This window comes from Nycticebus coucang, chromosome 2, assembly GCF_027406575.1.
Source record: "Nycticebus coucang isolate mNycCou1 chromosome 2, mNycCou1.pri, whole genome shotgun sequence".
NCBI classification, from domain to species: Eukaryota; Metazoa; Chordata; class Mammalia; order Primates; family Lorisidae; genus Nycticebus; species Nycticebus coucang.
The window spans coordinates 97,230,677-97,247,814 of record NC_069781.1 but is presented as its reverse complement, the minus strand read 5'-3'; the positions used below and the strand labels follow the sequence as shown (position 1 = coordinate 97,247,814).

Genomic DNA, 17,138 nt, shown 5'->3' with positions numbered 1-17,138 from the left:
AAAAGGTGATTATGGGTGGCACCTGTGGCTCAATGGGTAGGGTGCCAGCCCCATATACTGAGGGTGGAGGGTTCAAACCCAGCCCCGGCCAAAAACTGCAAATAAAAGATGATCAGGGAAGGAGGGCAGAGCCCTCCTAAATGGATTAATGTCATTATCACAAGTGTAAATTTATTATCTTGACCGTGAGCTTGTTATGAAAGTGAGTTCAGCCCACCTCTCTCTTTCATACATGAGTTCTTCTCGCCTTTCCACTTTTTTTTTCCCCAGGAGATGGTGAGTTTTATTTTGTCTTGTCTGGATAGAGGTTTGATTTGCTCCTGAATGTTCCAGGGTAGAGAGAGACTAGGCTGAAGCACAGGATGTTGAGGTCTATGCCGTGTAATCTTCTCCCTCGTTTTCATCTTCACCATCAACAGACAGAGCAGCATACTTGCTTGCAGAACTGAACTTAGAGGCTGGATTTTCCTCAGGTTTCTTTGACTCAGGTGCAGATCTGGAGTCTTGATCCTTTTTGCCATCTTTCTTCTCTGACTCCTTCCAGTGGTGTTTGTTCCCTCCATCTCCTGGACCACGCTGGAGTTCCCAGTTTGGCCTTTTGGGACACTCTTCCCGTCTATTTTATTTTCATCTTTCCTTGCTGGTCCTTCCTCAGATGACTGAGCTGAAGCTAGTTTCCCTCCGCCACTTGTAGGAGACTGCTGCTCTGTATCTGAGCTCTGTGATGGAGCAGGAGGGTTAGAAGTTCTCTTCACCCAAGCATTCTCCTTTGGTGGAGGGGCTGGCATTACCTTTAGGGGCTGATCAGGTTTGGGTGGCTTAGAAGTTGGAGAGTGACAGTCTTCCTCCTTATTAAGTGTTTCATTTTCTAGAGATTTCTCACTCTCTCTCCTTCGCACATTTCTGCCAGATGTGGCTGAGGTCTCAGTCTGCAATGACTCACTTCCTGTCCTTGACCGGTCCCGTTCCTGAGTTTCTTCACTTCTCCAGCTTGGGTGTCTCTCCCGAGGTCGTCGTTTTGGCTCATTCAGCTGACGTTGCAATTTTTCTTGTTCCTTCTGGAGTCTCTCTTCTACTTCTCTTTCTCTAGCAGCTGTGTCAACCGGCTTTGTTCCTCCAAAGATAGAAGCCGCTCGACTGGACTGGGAGGTGCTAGCAGAGGAATCATCTTCCTTAGGAGGACTCCAAGGCTTTAGATTCAGTTTGGATCTTTGTGGGGGACCTCTATCATCACGCCTGTAATCATCCCGAGAGTAATCATCTCTGGAGCTTCATGATCTATCGTCCTGTCTGTCATAACGGTCTTCATAGCGGTCCCCTCCCCTGTAGCCATCGTCTCTGCGGTACCCACCACCAAATGCCCTTCTGCCACTTCCTATTCTGGAATCATAGCCTCTATCGTAGTCTCTGCTGCCTTGGTCATCATATCGATCCCGGCCCCCATATTGATCCAGGTCCGGGTGTGGGCCATCCCGATACCCATCCCGATACCGATCTGAATCGTAACGATCTCGATACTTATCTCCAAAGCCATCATCAGCTCTTCTAGCTGGGTAGTCATCAAAGCTGTCTGTGGTAGGACGGGCTCTCCAGTCTGTATCTGTTTTGTCAGAATCCCGATTTCTATCCCGGCCAAAAGAGCGATCATCCCAGTCTTTATCCTGTGCTTGATGGGCAACATCCAGTCGAATTCTCCTGTTACCTGGGGACTCTTCATGGAGACTCAGAGCACTGAGAAGGGAATCCAGGTCCTCAAACTCAGCATAACCAAAACCTTTCAACCTCTCTGGATTGCTGGGTTCATGGGGTAAACGCACTGCACTGATATTTAATCCTCTAAAGAATTCCTTAATCGAGTCTTCTGTCACATCATAGGGCAGGTTCCCTAGAAAAGCAGTGTAGGGTGGTGATTTGGGAAGAGGGCTCCGGTCGATATTGGGTTCCCGAGCAGCCGGCAGAGCAGTGGGAAGGATGGAACCGTCAATTGGCGGTGCCCCATACACATCATCATCGTTACTGTGCCAAGTGGTTGAAACATCTCCTTCCAGGTCATCTGTTTCATCAGCCCAGCTGATGGGCTGACTGGTTTGGGTACATAGGTGCTTCCTCCACCAGTTCCCCCATCCTCAGCCAGAAAGTCTGTCAGGGAGATAGTCTTCCTCTTCTTATTCTTTTTTGCTGAGGCTGCTGCATTGGGAGAGGGAGAGAGAACGCAAAGGCGCCTTTCCACTTTCTATCATGGGATGGTACTGCAAGACGGCTCTTATCAGCCCCTCAATCTTGAACTTTCTAGCCTCCAGAACTGTAAGAAATACATTTTTGCTTATTATAAATTAGTCTGTTGTATGACATTATAGAAGTGCAAAGTGGACTAAGATGGAAAATTGGTACACAGAAATGAGGCTGTTCCTATCATAAATGCCTGGAAATATGGAAGTGGTTTTGGAACTGAGTAAGGGGTAAAGGCCAGAAGAATGTGGAGGAGCAGGCTAGAAAAGACTAGATTATCATAAATGGAGCATTAAAAACGATTCTGGTGAGAGCTCAGATGGAGACAAGTGTCTCAATCTTTATAGGGATTATCTAAGTAATCATGACCAGAAAGTCAGTAGAAATACAGAAAGTAAAGGTCATTGTGGTGAAGTATCAGACAGAAATAAGAAAAGGTATTGGAAAATGGAGTAAAGGTCGTGCTTGTATAAACTGGCCAACAACTTGCTGAATTGTAGGCTTGCTTGAGGGCTATGTGGAAGGAAGAACTTAAGAGTGATGAACTAGAATATTTGCCATAAGAAAAAAAAAATTTTTTGAGATAGAGTCTTTGTTGCCCTAGTAGAGTGTTGTGGCATCATAGCTCATAGCAACTTCAAACTCCTGGGCTCAAGTGATCCTGTTGCCTCAGCCTCCAGAATAGCTGAGATTACAGACCCTGCCACGACAACTGGCTAGTTTTAGTTTTTTTATAGAAAGGGTCTCTCTCTTGCTCAGACTGGTCTCAAACTCCTGAGCTCAAACAATCCTCTGGCCCTGGCCTCCCAGAGTGCTAGGATTATAGGTGTAAGCTGTGGCAACCCAACCCCAGAAGAAATTTTTAAGCAGAATGTTAAAGTAAGCTGTGTGGCTTCTTTTAACTGCTAAAAGTAAAATAAAAGAAGATAGGACTCACTTTAAGATGAAATTTCAAATTTAAAAGGAAACAGACTATAAATTTAGAAAATTCACAACCTGACCATCTAAAGCATAAAAAATGTACAAGGGTACAGCCAAGTGACCCTCTGATAAAAGAATTACTATGGATACAAGAAAGCCAAAGTCATTATATATATATATATATCTGAAATCTACATTATCTGACACTGATACAGCCACTTGTATGTTTTTTTTTTTACTAAAGTAATTGTTAATTTACTAGATTAACTTACTATTGTTGTCATACGAAAAATACTATTTTTTTTTTAAATTAAATCGTAGCTGTGTACACTAACGCAGTCATGGGGTACAATGTGCTGGTTTTATATACAGTTCGAAATATTTTCATCAAACTGGTTAACATAGCCCTCATAGCATTTTCTTAGTTATTGTGTTAAGACATTTATATTCTACATTTACTAAGTTTCACATGTACCCTTGTAAGGTTGTACCCATTGGTGTACCCTCGCACCACCTATCCTCCACCATCCCTCCCCTCCCTTTTGCTTTTCCCCATATTCTTGGGCTATCATTGGGTTATAGCTTTCATATGAAAGCTATAAATTAGTTTCATAGACGGTTGAGTACGTTTCTTCCATTCTTGAGATACGTTGCTAAGAAGAATATGTTCCAGCTCCATCCATGTAAACATGAAAGAGGTAAAGTCTCCATCTTTATTTAAGGCTGCATAATATTCCATGGTGTACATATACCACAATTTATTATGCTCACATGGTATATCTTTTTCTATTTGTTTGTTTTTAACTTATTGAGTATTTAATGTGAGTTTCTTATTCAGAGCATATTGTTGGATCATGTTGTTTTATCTTTTCCATTGATCTCTTTTAATTGGTGCATTTATAGAATTTATATTTAAAATAATAATTGACAGGGCTCCATTTTGCCATTTTATTATTCATTTTCCATTTGTTTCTTCTGTTTCCTATTCCTCTCTTTTCTTACCTTCTTATGGAATATTTGAACATTTGTTTACAGTGAAACATTTTAAGTTTTTTTTTTTATGCTGATCATTATTTATACTGTTTTTGAGTGTATCAGCTCTCTTAGGGATTGCTTTAGGGGCTGCAATGTATCTTGTCTGCTAGTATCAATCTTTAACCACATCAAGTGAAGTACAGAAGCCTGGATTCTGCCTGGGTTCTTTACTCTGTTCATTATTTTGCTATGAGAAAATACGAATGACATAAAATTTACCATTATTAACACCAAGTGCCATTTACAATATTGTGCAACCATTATCACAATCTAGTTATGGCACATTTACATCACCCCCAAAGGAAACCATGTATCCATGAAGCAGTCACTCTCATTCCTCCTGTCCATAGTCCCTGTAAATCACTAGTCTACTTTCTATGTCTAGGATATTGCCTATTCTAGATATTTCTATAAATGTCATCATATAGTTTTATGTCTGACTTCTTTTACATAATGTAATGTTTTTAAGATTCATTCATGAGTGAAATTATTCCTTTTTTATGGCTGAATCATGTTATGGCTCAAATACTATGTGAGAGAGAAGCTTCTATGGTTGAGTCATTGTGTATTTGTGTCCAATTAGGACTAGGACTAGGAGGAAATGAATGAGTCAAATAAGACACTTATCTTCAGCCCTAAATTTAAAAAAGTTCCAAAATATTCAGTCACCATAAAAGATAATTGTTTAATGCAATATTTAAAAAAATTAAAATTAATTCAAAAAGCACATGCTGAACAAAATATCAAATTTTTCAATAAAGGCAAAGTCAGAATACCTGTGTTTCATTTTGGCTTTGCTGTAGCATGGCTCAGTATATAACTGTGACTGGAACCATCTTTGGTGAAAATTTTAATAATTTCTTTTTTTATTATTTTTTTATTTTTTTATTAAATCATAGCTGTGTACATTGATATGATCATGGGGCATCATACACTAGCTTCATAAACCGTTTGACACATTTTCATCTGTTTTTTTAACACTAGTTTGATTTTTTAAAAAAAATATTAAGAATTGTATGAGGTCTGATAATTAAGTTTGTGAACTCATCCTAGAAAAAGTGCTACATACCTCGTTGCTAAATATCACTGTGGTTAGCTTTGGAGTACTCCCTTTGGCCATCTGGTGACCATAGTGATATTCAGCAAGGAGGTATGTAGCACTTTTTCTAGGATGAGTTTGAGAACTTAATAGTCTGACCTTGTATTTCTCTTGATGTCTGACTTTTTCAGTACCACCTTAATTTAGCATTGGAAGAATGTTTCGCATGCCTTACCTTAATCTTGGTCCTATGATCATTTGTTCCTATGTACTAGCTTGTCTTCATATACGTTAATAAAACAAAATATGAGACCAGAAGAAAGGATCAAAGAAGAAAAGATTTTTGAAATGAAGTTAACTGAATTAAAAATTAAGCAAAAGTCTTGAAAGATAAAATCTAGACAATCTTCAAGAAGATAAAACCAAAGCTGTGTAAAAATATCAGAGAAAATATTTTTAAAATATTAGATAATAAGGGCGGAGGCAAGATGGCCGGCTAGAGCCATCTTTCCACAGAGGCTCCCATCCAGAAGGAGAGTTAAAGGATAGAAGTTTAGCAAGTAAGCTGATGGTTTGGAGCTGAGCCAAGAGAGAAGGTTGAAGAATGCACATCAATCCTGCTGAGGTGAGCTGGGACCCCAAGGACAGAAACAAAAGGTACAAAATCCATTGCCAAGCGGAAGGGTGTCCCTTCCCCCATGAGAACGGCTCACACTATACTCCATATGAACAAGCTAACAGAGTTCAAATGTCCTCCCATTTTATCCCATGGGAGAGACCCTCTAAAAACCAGACCTCCTTCCTCTACTAGGGGGCCATGGCAATCTCCTGCCAGGCATAAAACTGTATAAATTCCCTACCTGCTATTCTGAACTCCCAGCACTCCCCTCCACTCTCACCCTGAGGTATGGAAGCCTGTCACCCATGGAGTCCAGATTCTTGGGCATTTTCTTGAGAGGTGTAGAGAGGGCAAGGGCTGTTGCTGGTCTGTGCTGATTCTGTGGCATGGGAGTAAGGAGAAGACAGTAAACTGAGAGGGAAACATACAGGAGCGGTAGTGCCCCAAGGCACAGAGTGGCAGTGGCAGCGGTGGGAACAATATGGCTCACGCCCCTGGGGATATTCTGGAGATACTCCCTATCTCTCTGGGTAACCAAAGGAAGCCAGGCATCTTCTCTGGCGGTAGACACTGGTGGAAGAGATCTGGGATGGAAATGCAGGCCCCATGAGTAAAGGGTATGCCTGAGATGGTACCAGCCTGGGCTGAGCATGGGGACTAGAATATGGGCATGCAGAGATGACAGACTCTCAAAGAGGGGCTGACCCAGCAGACTGCTTTACTGAGCATAACATGCACCCAGCCCTCAGGGGATCATAGCTGAGACAAAGGTGGGCAGGTAGAGGCTGGAACTGACAGCTGAGTGTGAGCTCTAATCGTGCCCACCCCAACACAGACTGCAGCTGAGACTGGGCAGCAGCACAAACCGGGTCTACATCACAGTTTCCATGAACTCAAACACTGTCTGATCTACAGGGGAATATAGCTGAGACAGAAACAAATTCTGCAAAGTTGTTCTGTTCTGTCAGCAATATCAATCAGGGGTGGGGCTGGAACTGAGTGAATCACCCCAGTCTCCATTAAGTACCCGAGGTTGTCAGGCTTCACCTCCCCCTGCCAGATAGTGCCAGAGAGTAGTGGCCTGGTTGAGGAGACATAGATCTCCCTGTGACTCAGGTGGGTGCAAACCCCTGGAGCATCTGCTCATTGGAGGGAATGGGGTCACAGCCCTGCAGGGTTACAAGTGACTTGGCATGACAGAGCTGCAAGGTGGGGAAGGAGGCATCAAACTTCCAAGACTCATTTATTTGCTGGATGGGTCCTTCTAACCACATGGAGCACTGGAGCAAGTCATACTTGAGCTGCCAGCAGACCCCTGGTACCTATTTGCTGGAGACTTTTGAACTCTCCCACCTGAGACCGGTGCTGACTGGGACAATTGATTTGGACCTCATGAACTGGGCCAATCACCTGAGGACTATCCAAAGTGGTAACCTGGGTGTGTGGTTGTGAGAAGGTTTGATTTTCCTTTTCCAATTGTTGCCAGTGGGGCATGGGTTGACTTAATTATTGGTTTTTCTCCACAGCTGAGCCACAGCTGAGACTTCAACCAAGAGTAACTGATTCACTAGGGTAGGACAGAGACCAACTGAAAATAAGACAGAGCCACTTAGCCCCACTGCACGAAGCAGGTCCCTAGTTTCTCAGGCCATAGCACTGTACGGGTCCTTGGCAAAGCTAGGGGAAAAGGTACAGACACCAATCCCAGGTTTGGGGCAAAGGGCTGGTTAACCACTACTCCTGAAACCCCCAACCCATCTTCTCATTATCTGCTCATGCAGCCACATGATGTAAAATAATCATGGGGAGGAATCAGTGGAAAAACTCCAGTAACATGAATAAGCAGAGTAGATCAACCGCCCAAGGAAGGATATGTCAGACTCCACAGCTGAAGATCCCATTAATAAATAGATAGCTGATGTGTCAGAAATCAAATTCAGAATTTGGATTGCAAATAAGATTAATAGAATAGAGGTAAAGTTGGAATTAGAAATTCAAGGAGCATTTCAAAAGTTGTCTCAAGAATTCAACTAATTCTAAGACAAAATCATGAAAGATTTTGACACATTCAGATGAAAATTTGCAGCCCTCAAAGATCTGAGAAATACAGTAGAATCCCTCAGTAACAGAATGGAGCAAACAGAAGAAAGGATTTCTGACATTGAAGACAAAGCTATTGAATGCTCCCAAACTGTCAAAGAGGAAGAGAAATGGAGGGCAAAAACAGATCACTCTGTTAGAGAGCTCTGGGATAATTCAAAGAAAACCAATAATTGTCTTATAGGGTCCCCAAAAGCAATGAAGTGGCTTCACAAGGCACAGAGGCTCTTCTTCATGAGATTATGAAAGAGAACTTTCCAGACATGCCGAGAGATTCTGAAATTCAGATAGCAGATAGTTTCAGAACCCCAGCATGACTCAACCCAAATAAGACATCCCCCAGGCACATCACAATTAACATCACCAAAGTTAATATGACTGAGAAAATTCTGAAAGCAGCCACACATAAAAAAACATAACCTACAAGGGGAAGAATATTAGAATGACTTCAGATCTCTCTGCTGAAACCTTTCAAGCTAGAAGAGGGTGGTCATCAACTTTTCATCTCCTAAAACAAAATAACTTTCAACCCCGGATCCTGTATCCAGCTAATTTGAGTTTCATTTATGATGGAGAAATTAAATACTTTAATGATATTCACATGTTGAAGAAATTTGCCATAACTAAACCACATCTCCAGGATAATCTCAGACCTACCCTCCATAATGACCAGCGCAATCCTCCCCCACAAAAGTAAACTCACTCAGAAACTTTTGATCAAATTCCAACTTCCTCAGTGGTGAAAGGATTAAAAATGTCCACAGGACTTTTGAAAAAATCAATACACAAAATTCTACCAGGCACATCAATATTCTCCATTAATGTGAACGGCTTAAATTGTCCTCTAAAGAGGCACAGGTTGGCTGACTGGATACAAAAACTCAGGCCAGATATCTGCTGCGTACAAGAATCTCATCATCCCTTAAAAGATAAATATAGACTCAGGGTGAAGGGATGGTCATCTATATTCCAGGCAAATGGAAAGCAGGAAAAAAGCAGGTGGTGCAATTTTATTCACAGATACAATAGGCTTTAAACCAAAAAAAGTAAGAAGGATAAGGATGGTCACTTCATATTTGTTAAGGGTAATACTCAATATGATGAGATTTCAATTATTAATATTTATGCACCCAACCAGAATGCACCTCAATTTATAAGAGAGGCTCTAATAGGCATGAGCAATTTGATTTCCTCCACCTCCAAAATACTTGGAGATTGTAACATACCTTTGGCAGTGTTGGATAGATACTCTGATAAGAAGCTAAACAAAGAAATTTTAGATTTAAACTTAACCATTCAACATTTGGATTTAACAGACATCTACAGAACATTTCATCCTCACAAAACTGAATACACATTCCTCTCATCAGCCCATGGAAAATACTACAAAATCTATCACATCTTAGATCACAAGTCCAATGTCAGCAATTTTAAAAGAATAGAAATTATTCCTTGCATCTTTTCAGACTATTGTGGAATAAAAGTTGAACTCAGTAACAACAGGAATCTGCATACTCATACAAAAACATGGAAGCTAAATAACTTTATGCTGAATGATAGCTGGGTCATAGACGAAATTAAGAAGGAAATTACCAAATTTTTGGAAGAAAACGACAATGAAGACACGAATTATCAGAACCTCTGGGATACCGCAAAGGCAGTCCTAAGAGGGAAAGTTATAGCCCTACAAGCCTTCCTCAAGAGAATGGAAAGAGAGGACATTAACAACTTAATGCGACATCTCAAGCAACTGGAAAAGGAAGAACATTTCAATTCCAAACCCAGCAGTACCAAAATTAGAGCAGAATTAAATGAAATTGAAAACAAAAGGATTATACAACAGATCAGTAAATCAAAAAGTTGGTTTTGTGAAAAGGTCAATAAAATAGATAAACCTTTGGCTAACCTAACCAGGAAAAAAAGTAAAATCTCTAGTTTTATCAATCAGAAATGACAAAGATGAAATAACAACCGACTCTTCAGAAATTCAAAAAATCCTTAATTCATATTATAAGAAACTCTATTCTCAGAAATATGAAAATCTGAAGGAAATTAACCAATACTTGGAAGCACACCACCTTCCAAGACTTAGCCAGACTCAAGTGGAAATGTTGAACAGGCCTATATCAAGTTCTGAAATAGCATCAACCATACAAAATCTCCCTGAAAAGAAAAGCCCAGGACCAGATGGCTTCACGTCAGAATTCTACCAAACCTTTAAAGAGGAACTAGTACCTATATTACTCAACCTGTTCCAAAATATAGAAAAAGAAGGAATACTACCCAACACACTCTATGAAGCAAACATCACCTTGATCCCCAAACCAGGAAAAGACCCAATAAGAAAAGAAAAATACAGACCAATATCACTAATGAATATTGATGCAAAAATATTCAACAAGATCCTAACAAACAGAATCCAGCAACACATCAAACAAATTATACATTATTACCACGTAGGTTTTATCCCAGGGTCTCAAGGCTGATTCAATATATGTAAATCTATAAATATTATTCAGCACATAAACAAATTAAAAAACAAAGACCAAATGATTCTCTCAATTAATGCAGAAAAAGCTTTCGATAATATCTAGTACCCCTTCATGGTCAGAACACTTAAGAAAATTGGTATCAAAGGGACGTTTCTTAAACTGATAGAAGCCATCTACAGCAAACCCACAACCAATATCATATTGAATGGAGTTAAATTGAAATCATTTCCACTCATATCAGGAACCAGGCAAGGCTGCCCATTGTCTCCCCTGTTCTTTACCATTGTAATGGAAGTTTTAGCCATCGCATTTAGGGATGAAAAGTCGATCAAGAGTTTCCGTATAGGGTCAGAAGAGATCAAACTTTCACTCTTTGCAGATGATATAATTGTATATCTGGAAAACACCAGGGATTCTACTACAAAACTCTTAGAAGTGATCAAGGAATACAGCAGCATCTCAGGTTAAAAAATCAACACTATTAAATTGGTAGCCTTTATATATACCAATAATAGTCAAGTTGAAAAAACAGTTAAGGACTCTATTCCATTCACAGTAGTGCCAACGATGATGAAATATTTGGGAGTTTACCTAACAAAGGATGTGAAAGATCTCTATAAAGAGAACTATGAAACTCTAAGAAAAGAAATAGCTGAAAATGTTAACAAATGGAAAAATATACCATGCTCATGGCTGGGAAGAATCAACATTGTCAAAATGTCCATCCTATCCAAAGCAATATACAATTTTAATGCAGTCCCTATTAAAGCTCCACTGTCATACTTTAAAGATCCAAAAAAATAATACTTCATTTTATATGGAATCAGAAAAAATGCTGAAAAGCCAAGTCATTACTCAGAAATAAAAATAAAGCAGGAGGAATCACACTACCAGACTTCAGACTATACTATAAGTCAATAGTGATCAAAACAGCATGGTACTGGCACTAAAACAGAGAGGTAGATATATGGAACAGAATAGAGAACCAAGAGATGAACCCAACTACTTACCATTATTTGATATTTGACAAGGTAATTAAAAACATTCAGTGGCGAAAAGATTCCCTATTTAACATATGGTGCTGGGTAAACTGGCTGGCGACCTGTAGAAGACTGAAACTGGACCCACACCTTTCACCATTAACTAAGATAGACTCTCACTGGATTAAAGATTTAAACTTAAGACATAAAACTATAAAAATACTTGAAGAAAGTGCAGGGAAAACTCTTGAAGAAATTGGCCTACGCGAATATTTTATGAGAAGGACCCTCCGGGCAATTGAAGCAGCATCAAAAACACGCTACTGAGACCTGATCAAACTAAAGCTTCTGCACAGCCAAGAACACAGTAAGTAAAGCAAGCAGACAGCTCTCAGAATGGGAGAAGATATTTGCAGGTTATGTCTCCGACAAAGGTTTAATAACCAGAATCCACAGAGAACTCAAATGTATAAGCAAGTAAAGAACAAGTGATCCCATCGCAGGCTGGGCAAGGGACTTGAAGAGAAACTTCTCTGAAGAAGACAGGTGCATGGCCTACAGACATATGAAAAAATGCTCATCATCTTTAATCGTCAGAGAAATGCAAATCAAAACTACTTTGAGATATCATTTAACTCCACTAAGATTAGCTTATATACAAAATCCCCAAACCAGAGATGGTGACATGGATGTGGAGAAAAGGAAACACTTCTACACTGCTGGTGGGAATGCAAACTAATACATTTCTTTTGGAAAGATGTTTGGAGAACACTTAGACATCTAAAAATAGACCTGCCATTCAAACCTACAATTCCTCTACTAGGTATATATCCACAAGACCAAAAATCACATTATAACAAAGATATTTGTACCAGAATGTTTATTGCAGCTCAATTTATAATTGCTAAATCATGAAATAAGCCCAAGTGCCCACTGATCCACGAATAGATTAATAAATTGTGTATGTACACCATGGAATATTATGCAGTCTTAAAGAAAGATGGAGACTTTACCACATGGATGAAGCTGGAACATATTCTTCTTAGCAAAGTATCTCAAGAATGGAAGAAAAGTATCCAATGTACTCAGCCCTACTATGAAACTAATTTATAGCTTTCATATGAAAGCTATAACCCAATTATAGCCCAAGAATATAGGGAAAGGAGAAAGGGAAGGGAGGGGAGCGGGGAGGATGGGTGGAGGGAGGGTAATTGGTGGGATTACACCAATGGGTACAACCTTACAAGGGTACATGTGAAACTTAGTAAATGTAGAATATAAATGTCTTAACACAATAACTAAGAAAATGCTATGAGAGCTATGTTAACCAGTTTGATGAAAATATTTCAAATTGTATATAAAGCCAGGGCATTGTACCCCATGATTGCATTAATGTACATAGTTATGATTTAATAAACCAAAAAATATTAGGTAATCGGTCCAGACGATATTAACATCAGACAAAACCTCAGGGTAGGGGAGGTATTTATTAAATAAATTATACCAGAAAATTTCTAGGACCTCAAAGGAGAGGTCAAAAAGGAGACCACATGCCCCCCTTTTAGAAAGGCCGAAATACCCAGCCTGATAAATGAAAAAGATTCAAACTCAGTGACATCACTGGGAAATTTCAGATCTCCAAGGATAAAAGTGTACAGAGGGGGGAAATGGCAAAAAATTAAAAACAAAGAAATGAGAATCAGAATGATATCAGGTTCTTGCCCTGTGCTGGCTACCTGCTATGCACCATTGTGAATGATTGCATTATATATGAAAATGAAAATGCAACAAAGTTAAATGACACCTGTAAGAAATGCTGCAGGGATAAATCTGAACTATTTTTTTCCAATTATAATTGCAATCAAGAGTCTGAAATATTCAGATCAGGGAGAGGGACAGCAGACAAACTATCCTTAGAACAGCTTTTCCTTTGTCTGTGTGGTATATTTTGCAATTGTACACAACCTGAGTTCTGAAGGAGCTGGGACCTGGTCTATGTGTTCATAAGGCATCTGTAATAAAAATTAGACAATCATATCATTATCTGATTATGACAATCAAATGGTCCTTTGTAAAAACTTATTAAATGAATAATATATGAATAGACATTTTATATTTGAGGCTCACTAAGGTAAAGACCATGTAAACCAATGTTCCTAGATAAGCTGGAAGTCAGGATAACCCCGGCATGACGTGAATCAGAATTGGCAAGGAGCACAGAGAAATCCAATGTTTTCAGGTATGTCTTGGGAATTGTAGCTATTCCCCTTTGGCCTACTTCATGGTACATTTTTAGTTTTAATTAATAACAAGACTTTAATAAAACATCTGGAAGTACAGAGCTATTTAGTAACCCTCTGAACATGCATGCTATTGGCATTTCTAACACATGCCTCTTTATTACTTTTAGGTTTGGTTTTGTGTCTTCCAACATTTTAAAATAAATGTTTCCTAGAGAAGTCAACACATCTATTTTCAGGGTTTGAAGAAAAAAATATTTTTGGCATTAATATAGTTTCTGTCTCATTATGATGATGTAATTTTTCTTTTTGGGAATTTATTTTTTTCCTTCTTTCTAATTCCTGTAATGAGTTTAACCCCTTCTTTCATATGTATGTGTAAAAAACAGTGTTATGAACCTTGGAAGGCCTCAACTAAATACTTTTTAATTAACTCACTGCCGTTTCCATCCCTGGTTTCATTTGGACCAAAAAGTGTCCTCCTGTCTTTAGCAGATGCCTTGAGGCACTTGACTGCACATTGTTGTGACAGATTTCCACAGACATAGCAAGTAAACTGAAGGCTTCTTCCTTTTACCTAACAGCAATGCCCCAATTTTAAAGCTACTCACAGACATGTCCCTTCCCTGTCCCCAGGAAGGGGGAGTACAACATAGCTGTGTCATGTTTCTGCTTAAAATCTTGTTAATCTAATTTTTAATTATTTTTCAAAGTTTTCCTCTGGCAAATGTACCAAATAAGGATACGTGATTCACTCCAGCAACAGAGGCCAATCCTGCGAGTGATTAAAAGGTTTTTAAGAGGACCATTCTGTGCAAATTGGACTTAGCACAAGATTTAACTTCAAAGGGAAATATAAGTGGTTAAATGGGAAAATAATATTATGATTAAAAAGAAAATGGTATATTTTATGCAGACTAGCAGCACCATTCTCATGCAAAAATGAAAAAAATAAAAAGTGGTCCTCTGTCCTGTTCTGTTTCTGACTTCTGCGAGAGAAGTGGAAGATAGTAGAAAGACCAACTGCACCCTTAGAGTTCCCTAGCCCTAGGAAGGCTTTTGGGCTGGTACTACTTTTTTCTTTTGGTTATTATTATTTTTAATTGAAATATAGTAATCATACATACTCACAGAGTACAGTGTGATATTTCAGTACATGTACACAATGTGCAATGATCAGTGAGAATAATTAGTGTATGCATCACATCAATCATTTGTGTCATGAACATTCACAATCTACTCTTCCAGCTATTTGAAAATACTGGTGAATTGTTAGCTATACTCATTCTGAAGTGCTGTAGAACACTAGAACTTTGGGACAGAATAGAGAACCTAGAAATAAATCCATGTATTTATACAAAACTGCTTTTCAGCAAAGGCACTGAGAACACTGACTGGAGAAAGGACTGTCTCTGCAATAAACATGCAAAAGAATGAAACTAGACCTATCTCATCATATATAAAAATCAACTCAAAATGGATTACAGACTTAATCCAAGGTAAGACCTGCTAGGGTGGGGACTCACGAGGAGTGCACTGAGCAGGTTGGAGAAAAAATTCTCACACCAGGAGAGAGTAAGTAGTAAACAGTTTATGCTATTTTATCTAAGAGAGAGAGAAGGGACAAAGTGGCCATGACACCCAAATGACAGGAAGGAAGGAGTGAAGGTTCTGGGCTCTGAGGGACAGTTGTTTGGAGTTTTAAAAGGTAAAAATAAAACTGGCTTCCCACTCCCCGCTTTAGCAGTCTGATAACAGAAGCCAGAGAGAAGTTGTTGTTGTAGGTTTTCTTTGTTTTTCTCTTTTCTCAGTAAGGCCAGTTTACCTGAGTCCCCGGAATCTGGTTTTCATCAGAAACTGAGGCAGACAGCTGCAGTGGGGAACTTATACCCCTACTATCCACTTAGGTCTCCTCAAGGCTGAGAAGACGAAACTCTTAGAGTGAGTTAGGCCACAGGTATTGGTGTTTTAATTCAAACTTAGAGCAGTTGTGCTGCGAGTTTATCTCCCTTACTTTGTTTTACAGTGTTTTTTCCTCTGTTAGTTTATTAGTAAAGCCACTTTTCTAGGCCCCAAACTATGAAACAACTAGAAGGAAATATAGGGAAAATATTTCAGGACATCAATCTGGGCAAAGATTTTATGGAAAAAAATCATAAAAGCACAGTCAACAAAAGTGAAAATAGGCATTTGGGCTTAAATCAAACTAAAAACTCGGCAGAGCAAAAGAAACCATCAATAGGGTGAAGAGACAATCAGCCGAATGAGAGCAAACATTTGCAAAGTATCTATCTGACATGGGATTAACACCTAGAGTAAACAAGGAACTCAAATAATTCAACAAAACCCCCCAAACAATCCTATTTAAAAATGGGCAAAGGATCTGAACAGACATTTTTCTAAAGAAGACACACAAATGGTGAACAGGTAAGTGGAAAAGTGCTCAACATCACTAATCATCAGGTAAATCCAAATCAAAACCATGAGGTGTCATCTAACCCCTGTTAAGAATGGCTATTGTCAAAAGACAAAAAATAACAAACGCAGGCAAGAATGAGGAGTAGGGGAAACTTCTACACAGGAGTTGAAACAGATTTTTCTGGGTAAAGTATCACGAGAATGGAAAAACCTAAAGAATGGTAGGAATGCCTATTAGGCCTTATGGAAAACAGTATGGAAATTTCTCAGAAAAACTAAAAATAGACCTACTATATGATCCAACTTGGACTACTGAATATTTATCCAAAAGAAAGGAAATTAATATGTCAAAGAGATGTTTCCACCCCCCTCTCTATTATAGTGTTGCTCACAATAGCTGTGATAGGGAATCAACCTAAGTATCCACAAACAGATGAATGGATAAAGAAAAGGTTTTATATATACGCAATGAATACTAGTCAGCCTTAAAAAGGAGAAAATCCTGTCATTTGTAGTAACATGGGTGAGCTTGGAGAACACTATACTAAGTGAAATAAGCCAGGCACAGAGAGACAAATACTGAATAATCTTACCTTATGGGGAAGCTAAGATGTTGACCTCATGAGAGTACAGAACAGAACACTGGTCAGTAGAACTTGGGAAGAATGGGTGGGGGAAGGGCGAGCCAGTGCTGCTGTGAGTGAGGCCTGTGGACCAGCCTCAGTCCTCACTGTTAACAAGACAAAGAACTTGCAAGGGAATGTAAATCCATGACATCACTAAGCACATATTTTGGTCCAGCTGAAATTCACAACCAGACTTCCTTGATGAAGGAAGCAGTGTGTTGGTTCACATTCTGTTGCAAGTTTCTTCCCTCAGTTGAGCTGACAGTTTGTATAGCACCATTATGGTCCATTGTAGAAGGACAGCTGCCAAGCTGACTCCTGAGGAAGCCACTGTACTAGTTTTCCTTGCCAGCAACAGGAATGCACTCAACATAGCTTAAGAAAAGACTTTATTTTAGGGATACCAACATGGAACCTCATGGAAATTCAAGAGGAGGTG

General features: G+C 39.3%; 1 pseudogene across 1 annotated transcript in view; it reads right to left on the bottom strand.

The window, feature by feature from the left end:
- Window positions 1-267: 267 nt before the first annotated feature.
- Window positions 268-17,138, bottom strand: part of LOC128597805 (eukaryotic translation initiation factor 4B-like) — a 32,107-nt pseudogene continuing 15,236 nt past the window's right edge. Inside the window, exon 2 of the transcript XR_008383369.1 lies at window positions 268-2,187. The product of XR_008383369.1 is annotated as a eukaryotic translation initiation factor 4B-like (transcript). The remainder of the gene's footprint in view (window positions 2,188-17,138) is intronic.